This window comes from Macaca nemestrina, chromosome 4, assembly GCF_043159975.1.
Source record: "Macaca nemestrina isolate mMacNem1 chromosome 4, mMacNem.hap1, whole genome shotgun sequence".
NCBI classification, from domain to species: Eukaryota; Metazoa; Chordata; class Mammalia; order Primates; family Cercopithecidae; genus Macaca; species Macaca nemestrina.
Window position 1 is genome coordinate 165632939 of NC_092128.1, and position 12559 is coordinate 165645497.

At 34.5% G+C, this 12559-nt stretch overlaps 2 long non-coding RNA genes across 4 annotated transcripts in view; both read left to right on the forward strand.

Annotated features, from left to right (window-relative positions):
- LOC105472836 (uncharacterized) overlaps window positions 1-12559 on the forward strand; it is a 267997-nt gene that overhangs the window by 54086 nt on the left and 201352 nt on the right. The gene's annotated exons all lie outside the window — the stretch shown is intronic.
- Window positions 580-5356, forward strand: LOC139362595 (uncharacterized). Its single transcript, XR_011621751.1, has 3 exons — window positions 580-618; window positions 4669-4864; window positions 5245-5356. It is a non-coding gene; the product is annotated as an uncharacterized lncRNA (long non-coding RNA).

Here is a 12559-nt window from a genome sequence, read left to right on the forward strand (position 1 = left end):
TCGCTTGAAGCTGGGAGGTGGATGTTGCAGTGAGCTGAGATCAAACCACTGCACTCAGCTACTCAGGAGACTGAGGCAGGAGAATTGCTTGAACCCGGGAAGCGAAGGTTGCAGGGTTGCAGGGAGCCGAGATCACACCACTGCACTCCAGCCTAGGTGAAAAAGTGAGACTCCATGTCAAAAAAAAAAAAAAAAAATTATTTACTTGTTTGCTGAACTCATACAAAATAAGCAGAGTTATTAAATATATATTTAAGTGTAAACCTTACTCCATTGTTAAATTCTGTGATGATTTATCTTTCTTTTACATTTTCAGTGGATTATAATTTCTAAGGAATTTATGTAGTAAGAAGTTTTTAGTATTGACAAATGACATACTCATTTTGTTTCCTGTATATTTGACCATGAATTACTAACAGCTTCATGTTGTTTTTAGCAAAAAGATAAAATGTGAAGGAAAAAGAATGAAGTCTTGAGGAAATAATCAGATGCTTTTGAAAAACAAATACTTAAGAGCTTGAGGAAGCTTCAGATAAATGAAAGCTATAAGAAAACTGTCGGTGATGGAAGGTAGACTATTAGAAAATGAAAAGTGAAGTTGCTCAGGGAAGAGAACAGGTGAGGCTTCAAGTGACATTCGTTCTGGAAAGTCAGTGGTAGCCTTGAAGACATATGATGACCATTTTACTCTTGGAGATCAAAATGCCTGGCTAGGACCATCCTGGTAATTCATCGTAATTTAAAAAGTGCACCAATTTCATCAGTACGGATAATTCAAGAACAAATTTTTAAAACGTGGAATGTTCTAGTGTAAGACAAGCATAAAATCTCAGGGTTGGTTTTCATTCATTAAGTGAATTATAATCATTTATTGGGTACATACTATGTGCAGAAGTGCTGTGGGAGGCAGGATGGCCTTATTTCAGGGTGCTCTGCGTCCAAACACAATTCAGTATTTGCCTGTGATACAGGATAGGTGGGGCTGTGGTTTTATTTTATTTTATTTTTGTGTTTGTTTGTTTTTGAGACGGAATCTTGCTCTGTTGCCCAGGCTGGAGTGCAGTGGCATGATCCCGGCACACTGCAACTTCCACTTCCCGGGCTCAAGCAGTTCTCCTGCCTCAGCCTCCAAGTAGCTGGGATTACAGGCACCCACTACTGTGCCCAGCTATTTTTTGTGTTTTAATAGAGATGGGGTTTCGCCATGTTGGTCAGACTGGTCTTGAACTCCTGACTTCAAAGGACCAACCTGCCTGGGACTCTCAAAGTTCTGGGATTACAGGCATGAGCCACCGCCCCCAGCCAGGGCTGTGGTTTTAACTTGGTATCCACTTCATCGATTATTTGAGTTTTAAACTAACTTTCAGAATATAAACGTCTTAATAAGGCAAAAATATATAAATGATTTTACCTTCCAAATGATTGAGCTTTAAACAGTACTTATACCTCTTGGTTCTTTTACTTTTAAACAAAGATTGCATTGGGAAGTATTTTCTCTTAAAATTCTTCTTCAAAATATTTGTGTTTGTGAAAATATTAAGGAACAAAACTCATCTGTGCATATGTGTGTATACAGACTTCTAATTAACAAGGGCAGTTTAAAGATACCCAAGTCTGTGGATAAAAAGCAACATTGGGCATTTGCCTTACAAAAAACGACTTTTTAGCAAAATCATTAATTATACTCCTAAAACAATCCAATGTCAGCTTTAGAGCACTTACTTTGAAAAATATTTCTTAGAAGTGTCACTGTTCTAAAACTATGATATGTATATATACATAAGTCATAGCTACTTGTAATATTCAGAAGTATCTTTCCTGGGACAACAAGGCCTCATTTTAAAATACTGCTTTACAAAAAATCAAACACGCTTTCACATATATCACAAACAGAGGTAACTCAAGTAATAATAAAGTCTATTTAAAAATGTAAATTAAAAACATCGAATTTTTACATTTGCTAATGACTGTTCTGTTTATTTGCAGTCCATGATTACAGTATGTATTTGATAATTAAATAGGGCTATGAGGTTTACAAAATTTTATTTTAAAAGCCATGTCAAATCAAAGTAAGAAAGTAATCTAGTAATTCCTTTAACAATAAGCTAGGACCGTAGACTACTTCCTGGAAATACATTCCGAAATCTTTGCTGTAATATTTTACCTTTAACTGCAATTTCTCCTTTATACATGACTAACCATATTACCTTGATGAAAACTATGGTTTAAGCATAAGGATAATGGCATTGTAAAATAAGATGTGATATTTGTTTGATAAGTTTTTAATACTGTATTTATTAAAATAACTATTTTGACAGTAAACGTTAAGATTTTGGATCAAAGGAAGATTATTTTCTTGCATAATATCTTAATGACAGTCCTCATGCCCCAATATCTCAATAACATAATGAGATTCAGATGTTAGGTACATATCCGACATGGAGGTTTGCATCACAGGAAACTCCGAAATAACAAATCTCACATTTTAAGTAGGGCAGGCTGTACAACTCCCATTTTGTCCTCAGAAAAAGGAAAAATACCTTATCTTCCTTCCTGTGGATCAGAGGGGCAAATCTTTAAGTTCATTACTATTTGAAATGTTAAGTATGTGGCTCCAGGGAAGGAAAAACGCTAAACCTCTACTAAGAAACACACAGTCTCTTAACTTCGAACTCACTTACTCATCCTTTAACCTTAGTTGCCAGTGATTTTTTTTTACTTAAAATCCAGAATGTGAAAAAGGAAAAAAAAATTCATGTGGCATTGCTTCTTGACACTGATTTTATGATTGAAAGAGTAACACGGCCTTAAATTACCCAAGCAATACAAACAACTATAAAAATAGACAAAATATAGAAAGCATCAATTTTTGACATTGTAGAACAGGCAACACAGAACCGTACAAGTACAGGAGAAGGAAAACAAATCAGGTGGCTCGTGGGCTTTAAGATGTAGGGACCAGATATTCTGTAGTTCAGGAAGGGAGAAAGCCAAAAAGGGCCTGACATTCTCAATGAATTGATGAAACAAGGATCAGCAGATGAAAAGGCTGAGGCACTAATAATCTGTGGAATAGAGTTTCTTAGATGAGGTGACCAAGAGAAGGAATGTGGGAATATGAATAAGAATCCCCTTGGGGTTTTCAGCTACCCACCTATTTGAGAATGCATCAGTGAAATACTATGAGGCCTAGACAGAGCATCTTTTAGGAAAAGAACAATTAATTCTCAGGAAGCTACAAGTTAAAAAAAAAAAAAAAATTCCAGGAGTTCACACGAAGACAGTCAGTATTGAAAGACCATTTTAAATACACAGTGTGTTCATCAGAAATCTCTAACTAGCCATACCTAACAAGTGTGGTTAATTAACCCTAGAGTAAAATCTACTCTGAACCTATCCTAAGAGCACTTACCAATATACATTTAAGGATTTGAACCGATGTTCGAGAACTTTCAGAAAAACTTTTAACACTATTTAAATGAGTAAAACAAAATCCAACACTCAACACTGTACAATTAACAATATCTGATACCCTGATACACATAAACAAGTGGAAAAAAATAACCAGGAGGATAATCACTCAATAGAAACAGAAACAGAACTGACAAATCAGTAGACAAGTATATTTAAAAAGCCAGTATATGTTTGCAATATATACTCATGCATATCTGCTCAATGTGCAAAACTAATTATAAATATATTGAGAAAGAAATTAAGGATATAAAAAGAACCAAATTGAACTTTCAAAGGTAAAATTACATCTAAATTTTAAGGAACTTTAGGCACTACTGAATATAAGATTTATTAAATAGAAGATATAAAAGCAGAAAATATCCAAAATGAAGAGAGAGAGGGGGAGAAAGAAAGACTGAAAGACTAAGCAGACTCTCCTCAACATACTGGAAAAATATCAAGCAGTCAATCTCATATATTACTTGAGTACCAGAAAGAGAAAGAGGTACAATAAATAGCAAAGTAGAAATTACTAAAATATTTATAGATTTTACCAAATTTCTATACTCTCAGACCCTAAAGTCTCAACCCAAGGCAAGATAAACATATAAAGCACTACACCAAAGTACATAAAATCAAATAGCTGAAATCCTGTAATAAAAGAGAAGTCTTCAAATAGATATAAAAAAAATTAGGTACAGAGAAACAAATATATGAATAAAAATATGCTACTAATCTGAAATGATACAGGTTAAAAGAGACTGTGAGAATGTAATGACATTGTTACTATAGCCAAAACAATCCAACTGTCAACCTGTAACTCTGCACTCAGGCAAAATATATTTTTAAAATATAGACAGTAAAACATTTTCAAACAAATAAATCTGAGTAAATATATCACCAGCAGACCTATATTACCAGAAATTATAATAACTATGGGTGACAGACCACTTTTCCCCAAGGTTAGGGAGACAATAAGGATATCCATTCTATTCAACATTACGCTGAAAGTCGCAGTCAGCACAATGAAGCAGGAAAAATAAGTAAAACAAAAATAGAATGAAAAGAAAGAGACAAAACTATATTCATGTGCAGACACAGGAACATTTACATGAAAAATTCAATAAATTTTCAAAAATACTGATAAGTGAGTTTAGTACTGTGTAAAGTACAAGGTCAATAACCCAAATCTTTTATGTTTCTCTACTTCAGCAGCAAAGGATTAAAAAGCAAAATTTAAAAGTTCATATCATTTATAACAGCAACAGAAAATATGAAAGATATAAGAAAAAATGTAACAAATTATATCAACTAAAATATAAACATGTAATAAATCACTGATGAGATAAACTAAAAACACAGAAGAAATGAAGAGATATGCTATGTTTAGGAGGCAGAAGATTCATTGTTGGTAAGGTGTTGGTTTTTCTCTAATTAATACATAAACTAATATATACATATATTTTTTCATTATATGCTTCTGTATCTTATTAAATATGATTTGTATTATGAATAAATAAGAATATATATGTAATATATAGATTAATATACACTTATTTAATAAGTAAAATTCATTCTAATATAAGTATTAATGGAAATTATTATTTTCTTTATTCCTTACTGCTTTTCTCTCCTCCTGTATCTGCTAAAGTTCAAGAATTTTGTGCACCTCCTCTGAGCTATAGCCTTCTGTCCATGACTTCTAGAGAGGCTATAGAAAATTGAAAATAATTAGAAAAACTTATATTGCTAATATAATAAATAAATCATAATTAGAATTTTGCTTTACAGCCAGGAGGAGCTCAATAAGAACTCCTTAGTGATATGATTAAGAGGAAGACAGTTATAATGGAAAACAGTGTGGAGATGCCTTACAGAACCATCAACCAATGAGTGGATAAAGAGAATGTGGTATATATACACCATAGATACTACTCAGTCATAAAACGGAATCAAATAATGGCCTTTGCAGCAACTTGGTTGGAGTTGGAGGCTGTTATTCTAAATGAAGTAACTCAGGAATGGAAATATTTTATGTTCTCCCTTATAAGTGGGAGCTAAGCTATGAGGATGCAAAGGCATAAGAATGATATACTAGACTTTGGGGGTTTGTGGGAAAGGGTGGAAAGGGTATGAGGAATTAGACTATATATGGGGTACAATGCAAACTGCTCTGGTGACCGGTGCACCAAAATCTCAGAAAACACTACTAAAGAACTTACCCATATAACCAAAAACCACCTGTATCCCAAAACCTACTGAAATAAAAGAAAAAAAATTAAATACAGAATGATAGTTATAACCCAGGAATATACATCTAAGCAACCATTTCCATACTTAATAGTTTAATGGAATTTGATTAATTTGATATATTTTAGGTTTCTGATTTGCTCTATGATATATTGACTAAAATCAAATATTTTATGAATAATGAAAAATGCAAATGAGCATTGACCTTACTGAAAATATCAAGAAATGCATTTTTCTTTATATATAATATGTACACACATTTGATTTTTTATAGAATTTTCAGCACTCCTATTTTCATTCAAGTAAGATTATTGTTAAATACTTTACTATATTAAAAAATCCAGAGGATAATTTCTTTATATACTCCCCAGGGTAGCCCATTTTTACTCACTAGCCCGTGGAGTCCAGATTAGTTATCACAGCTATTATATAAATTATACCTTGTAAGTTTATAGAATTTAATTCAGTTGAAAACACTTTGTGAACTGTTCTACTACTAGTATTTATTTTCATTGTTTATATGTTTAAATTTGTTTTAAATTAAGAAATGGCAAGAAACACATGAAACCTTTTTCATTTCACATAATAATGAATAATATGTATTTGTAAATATTTTCATTAAAGTACACTTTGTATGTATTACTAATTTCTTGCGCAAGTTTATACATTTAACATAAATATGGAATTTGAATATGGATCTATACTCTGGTGCTGCAAAACAGATTATTTTGCCTTAGTACATGGATTATGATATATATACAAATATAAATGTAGAAATATATACAGAATAAGGCACATGGCTTATCAGTTTTTTCTTACATACATGACTTGGATTCCAATATTATTTTTTACCTACCATTTTACTAAAGAATATAACATTTATTTTTTTCCATGTGAATTAATATAGAAACATATTTATTATTTAGTTTCCTATTATACGAGTTGTCAATGATTTTTAAATTGGATACTATTGTGTAGACAGTATCAAATTCTTCACTATTATGAATATTATAATAAACATCTTTGTAGCTTAATTGTGCATTTTCATAAATATATTTTCAAATACATTTCTAGAACTATGGTTTCCATGTCAATGATTATCTGTTTTACAAACCATTTTAAAAAAGGCTTTATGCCAACTTCGATCCCTAGTGATAGCATATGAGAAGGTCCAATTCTGTTTATTTGTAGCAGTTAGTAATCATCTTATTTGATGGGTAAATCTATTACGTTGGTGCAAAATTAATTGTACTTTGGGCCATTCGTTTATATAGTGAAAACCGCAATTACTTTTACACCAACCTATACCAATTACAAGTGGCAACACTTTCAAGCAGGTGCCTATATAAAATTTATGCTGATATTACCACAAACATTGAAAACCACATGTAGTTAACCTGCTCTTACAGGGTTACAATGGACTATTTGCGGGGAGCGGGGGACAAAGAAAAAAAGGAATTACTCGGTGGCATAACCTTTGAAACAACATATTATTTTTAATTGACCTTTCGGCTTTTCCGAGAGTTCTGAAGTACTGAATGAGAATAGCTTCCCATTAATACTGTATTTACAATAAAACAATTATATCCATAATTTTTGTGTGTGGATGGAGAGTATTTTCCTACAAAATAAAAGTTAAGTATTCAAAATATAGACTAACAGAAATAATATTTTAATATATGATGATAAAAAATACTTAAATTTGTCTTTATAAATTAAGAAACACTATTGCTATGTATTCTGAACAAAACCCTCAACAATAAAAATAATTGTAGCTTCTTATATTTATAAAATGGAAAATTGGAAAAACCCAAAATCAAAAAATGAAATCACAATACAAACATAAAACAGCACTAAACTTGTCTTTGCAAATAAAGTACTATCATTCTTTACCACTAAATATTTAAAAGAATAAATGGAAATGGTGACTATTTTTATTAAATAAGAAAGGATATGCTACCACCTAGTGGTTCATGGTGTGGCTCAAGGGCAATATTTTCTCCTCCAAGTATTCTTAGATCCTGCTGATCAAGGGAGGATGATGGCTGAATATTTTACAATTAAACCAGTTAAATAATTATCAAAAATTATTTAATTTTCATGAAATTACTCTTAACCACAATATACTTTATTACCTTCACTTTAAAAGATTAAAATCCTTAATGACAAAGCACAGATGGTTGTTCAGAAAATAAAATAATATTTCAATACAATAACTTCCATCAAAGCAGTGAACATGAAAATGAATGTTTTTGTGGAAAATATGGTGACTAACTTAAAGATCTTTCCATTTACGAATACCTCATTTAGACTACCTACTATTTGAGTAAAGTAATAAATTGAATATGTTCTCCATATTGTAACGTACATGATGGAAACTCAAAATTAGCTACATTAATAATAATGGATAATCAAATTGAATATTAAAAATGTAATGAATCTTTTAAAAGAAAGTATTTTTAAGATCATTAAGGCAAATATGAGAACAAAAAGAAACAAATAGAAAAATATTTTCAATGAATCTCTTTATATCTATATTACGTTATCTGATAAATTATTGGTCTTTTTCACTTCTATTCTGTGTGTGGGTCTCTGTGTGTATGCCTGTGTGTGTGTGTGTGTGTGTGTGTGCGCGCGCGCGTGCATGTTCATTTTGTTTGTGTTATATGATAATGGACATAATTTTGTTTTTGTAGAATACCTTCAAGATATTTAAGCCGTATGTTGAGTGACTATCCTTTCTAATATCAAATGAATGATCTACTCATTTAAATAAAGTATTAGTTTAATGAAATAATTAGATTATATTTTATCAATTAGGAATGATCTGTATTCAGTTCTTAATCATTAAATATGAATCCTTTAATAGTGCAGGCAAGGCAAGAGATGATGAGGTTTTCTTTATTTAAAAATTTATACAAAAACTACATTATCAAACATCAATATTCCCTTACAAAATAGCTGCAATACAAAGTTCATTGTGAGTGCAGTGACGTCATCATGGCTCACTGCAGCCTAGACATTCTGGGCTCAAGTAATCCTCCTGCCTTAGCCTCCCAAGGCACCACGATTACAGGCATGAGTCACTGTACCCAGCGTCATCATTCTTTATAGCAAGTACAGAGCTTTTTGACTTACAATGGTGTTACTTTCCAATAAGCCCATCATAAGTTGAAAATACTGTTTAGTCAGAAATGCATATAATACACCTAACCTACTGAAAATAGCTCAGCCTCGCCTACCTTAAACATGCTCACAACACTTCTATTAGTCTATTATTGGCCAAAATTATCTGGCAACATAGTAGACAGTACACTGGAGAGTATCAGTTTACCCTTATGATGGCATAACTGACTGAAAGTGTATCTGCCCAGCATCCTGAGGGAGTCCTGTATCACATAGCACTAGCTTTGGAAAAAATCAAAATGCAAAGTATGGTTTATCACTTTCACACCATCATAAAGGAGAAAATTATAAGTGAAACCATTGTGGTCAGGAACTGTCTGTACAGCTTTTAATCAGTACTAGAGTGATAGCATAAGAAAAGGAGACATCAAAGACACATTGATTTTCATATTAATTCACCAAATACATAGCAAGCATATTCTAAGGGCAATCTGGTGTGCTAGGAGCTGGGGGTGCCACAGTGAAAAGCTGGATCAAACTGGTAGTCTGTGTTCTCCTGAAATTAATTTTATTTGGAACACAGAGTCACACATAAGAGGAGGAGAAAATAAAAATGGAAAGCCTTGGATTTGGGGAAAGAGACAATCATGAAATATCCATCTAGACAAAGGGAAAGTATGCAAGCATTAGAGAAAAAAGGCTTTCCAGGCTTCAGGTACTGTAAAGAGACAAGGGTCACATAAGTGAGCTGACAAATGGGCAGGAGAAAGGAAGTTAATGAGGAGAAGGAAACAGGGACCAGATTACGGAGGGACACACGGGGCAGATATGAAGTTTAAATTTAATTTGAAAGATCGTTTCCAAAATCCTGCTTTCATAAATGATGCAGAAATAAGATTTTAAAGAGATAAATATAGGAAAAGGAGCATATTTGAGTGAAAGGAAGAAAGAAAACGAATTTAGTGTAGCCAAGTTGATGTTGAAGGTGTGTCTTTGTATCACATTAAGCTGAGGGATGACAGGTGGGAAGGGTAACGAGATTTCACTTCAGCTGCAGTGATCAAATAAAAAGATTCTTTATTTCTTAAAATGTCACTCTGACGAGACTTAGAAAATGACATTAAAAAACAGGAACAATACCTGTAGTGATTACAAAGCATCATTGTCCAAACTAATTAAAAGAATATAAGCCACACGTGGTGGCTCATACCTGTATCCCAGCACTTTGGGAGGGTGAGGTGGGCAGATCACTTGAGATCAGGAGTTGGAGACCAGCCTGGCTAACATGGTGAAACCCCATCTTTACTAAAATACAAAAATTAGCTGGGCGTGGTGGTGAGTGCCTGTAATCCCAGCTACTAGGGAGGCTGAGGCAGAAGAATTGCTTGAACCCAGGAGGCAGAGGTTGCAGTGAGCCGAGATTGCGTCACTGCACTCTAGCCTGGGTGAAAGAGTGAGACTCCATCAGGGAGAGAGACTCTGAGAGAGAGAGAGAGAGAGAGAGAGAGAAATAAAGAAAAGGAAAGGAAAGAGAGAAAAGAAAAATAAAGATGTAAGTGTAACTTTACAATAGAGGAACAAGACCATTATCAACTTACGCAACTGAGGAAACTTATCACTGCCAACAGTGAAACAATTATACATTACACCCTTTAATGAATTTAATGTGTAAATTCACACATTACTTTAGTATTCTCACCACCTGCCCACCCAAAAAAAATCAGTTTGCTATGTGTGGAAATGATCACAACAATTTAAAATTATAGACTGATGTATGGTGAAACAGACCTGAATGTGTCAAAAGAGTCCTATGCCATGTAAATCAAACAATCAAGGAAACAGAGTGGTAGGGTTGAGGTTGGGGTGTGGTCTGGTTTAAAAGAAATCAAGATGAATAAATACTAATTGCTTCCTAAGCAAAGATAAAGTCAGAGGCATCACATTACCTGGCTTCAAACTATACTACAAGGCTATAGAAAGCAAAACAACATGGTACCGGTACTGAAATACCAGGCACGTAGATCCATGGAACAGAATAGAGAACCCAGAAATAAAATCAGACACCTACAACCAGCTGACCTTTGACAAAGTTGACAAAAATAAACAATGGGGAAAGGAAACCCTATCTAATAAATGGTCCTGGAAAAACTGGCTAGCCGCATGTAAAAAAATAAAGCTGGACTCCTATCTCTAATCATATACAAAAATTAACTCAAGATGGATTAAAATAAATACAAGACCTTAAACTATAAAAATTCTGGAAGGAAGCCTAGGGAAAACTTGTAGACATCAGCCTAGGCAGAGAATTTATGACTAAAATCTCAAAAAAGCAAATGCAACAAAAACAAAAATGACAAATGAAACTTATTAAAATTAAAGAGCTTCTGCACAGGAAAAGAAACAGTCAACAGAGTAAATAGACAACCTAGGACAATAATGAAACTGGAAAAGTTCCCTTGTCCCCTGCGCAGGGCATGCAATGGGAGTATGTCTTGCTGATGCTTCAGAGCCCCGCTGCTCAGGCTCCTAGGTGGAGTGTGCAGATGGGCAGTTTGTGGGGCTCGGACTCCACAGCAGTGTCGAGGGGTGAACGTGTACAGCTGAAGTCCCAGTGGCCGTGTGTTACAGTATGCTGTTTCATTTTAGCCTTCCGTAGGCAACTTGTGCTAGGCCACTCAATTAGCCCTCTGCCTTATGGCAAAGACAGAGGGCTTTCTGTATTCTGGAGTTTCTTCCATTGGTACACTGGAAGAATCAGATCACACGTGGGCTTTGAGAATGAGTGCAAGGTTTTTCTGAGTGGAAGTAGCTCTCAGCAGATGGAGAGGCCAGAAGGGAGATGGAGTGGGAGGATGGTTTTTCCCTGGAGCTGGGCTGCTCAGCAGCCCCGGCTCCCCTCCTACCCAAACTTCCACGTCGTTCTGCTGGTCGATGGCCCGCTGGCCTGCCAGCCTCTATGCGTGTGCTCTTAGACTGGTGCAGCCGCTTGTGTCTTTTCCCACTGTCTTAGACCCAGCCCCTTGTGTCTTCTCCCACTGGTGTGTTCCTCTCAATGACCAGCAGCTGCTTCTTCCAGTCTAACTTCTGCCGTCTTCTTTGACGTCCGGTTGCTTATGTCTCTTCTCATTAGGGTCTGGGGATTTTATAGGCAGAGGATGCGGGGCGTAGTGGGCCAGGGTGGTCTTGGGAAATGCAACATTTGGGCAGGAAAACCGAAATGCTTGTTCTCACACAGGTTCATGGGCACAGGTGCAGGGGTGAAGCCCTAGCCAGAGGCCACAGACCACGCCCTTCCCTTCCCTGCCCTTCCTGTCACCCTCTTAAATTCTTAAATAGAAGAACTAACTTTCTTTCTTTCTTTCTTTCTCTCTCTCTTTTCTTTCTTTCCTTCTTTCTTTCTTTCTCTTTCTTTCTTTCTTTTCTTTCTTTCTTTCTTTTTCTCCTTCCTTCCTTTCTTTCTTTCCTCTTTTCTTTCCCTTCCTTCCTCCCTCCCTCCCTCCCTCCCTTCCTTCCTTCCTTCCTTCCTTCCTTCCTTTATTTTGACAGAGTTTTGCTCTTGTCTGAAGAAATGAAATCAATATAATATTCACACATTTGTGCTAGGTTTCTTTTTTATTCATGACTTTACAAGTGATTTAGTATTCTTTCATCAATTTACAGAATTCCATTGTGTAGATATATCAAAATTAATTTGACTTTGTAATATTTAGTATTCTTTCATGAATGTACA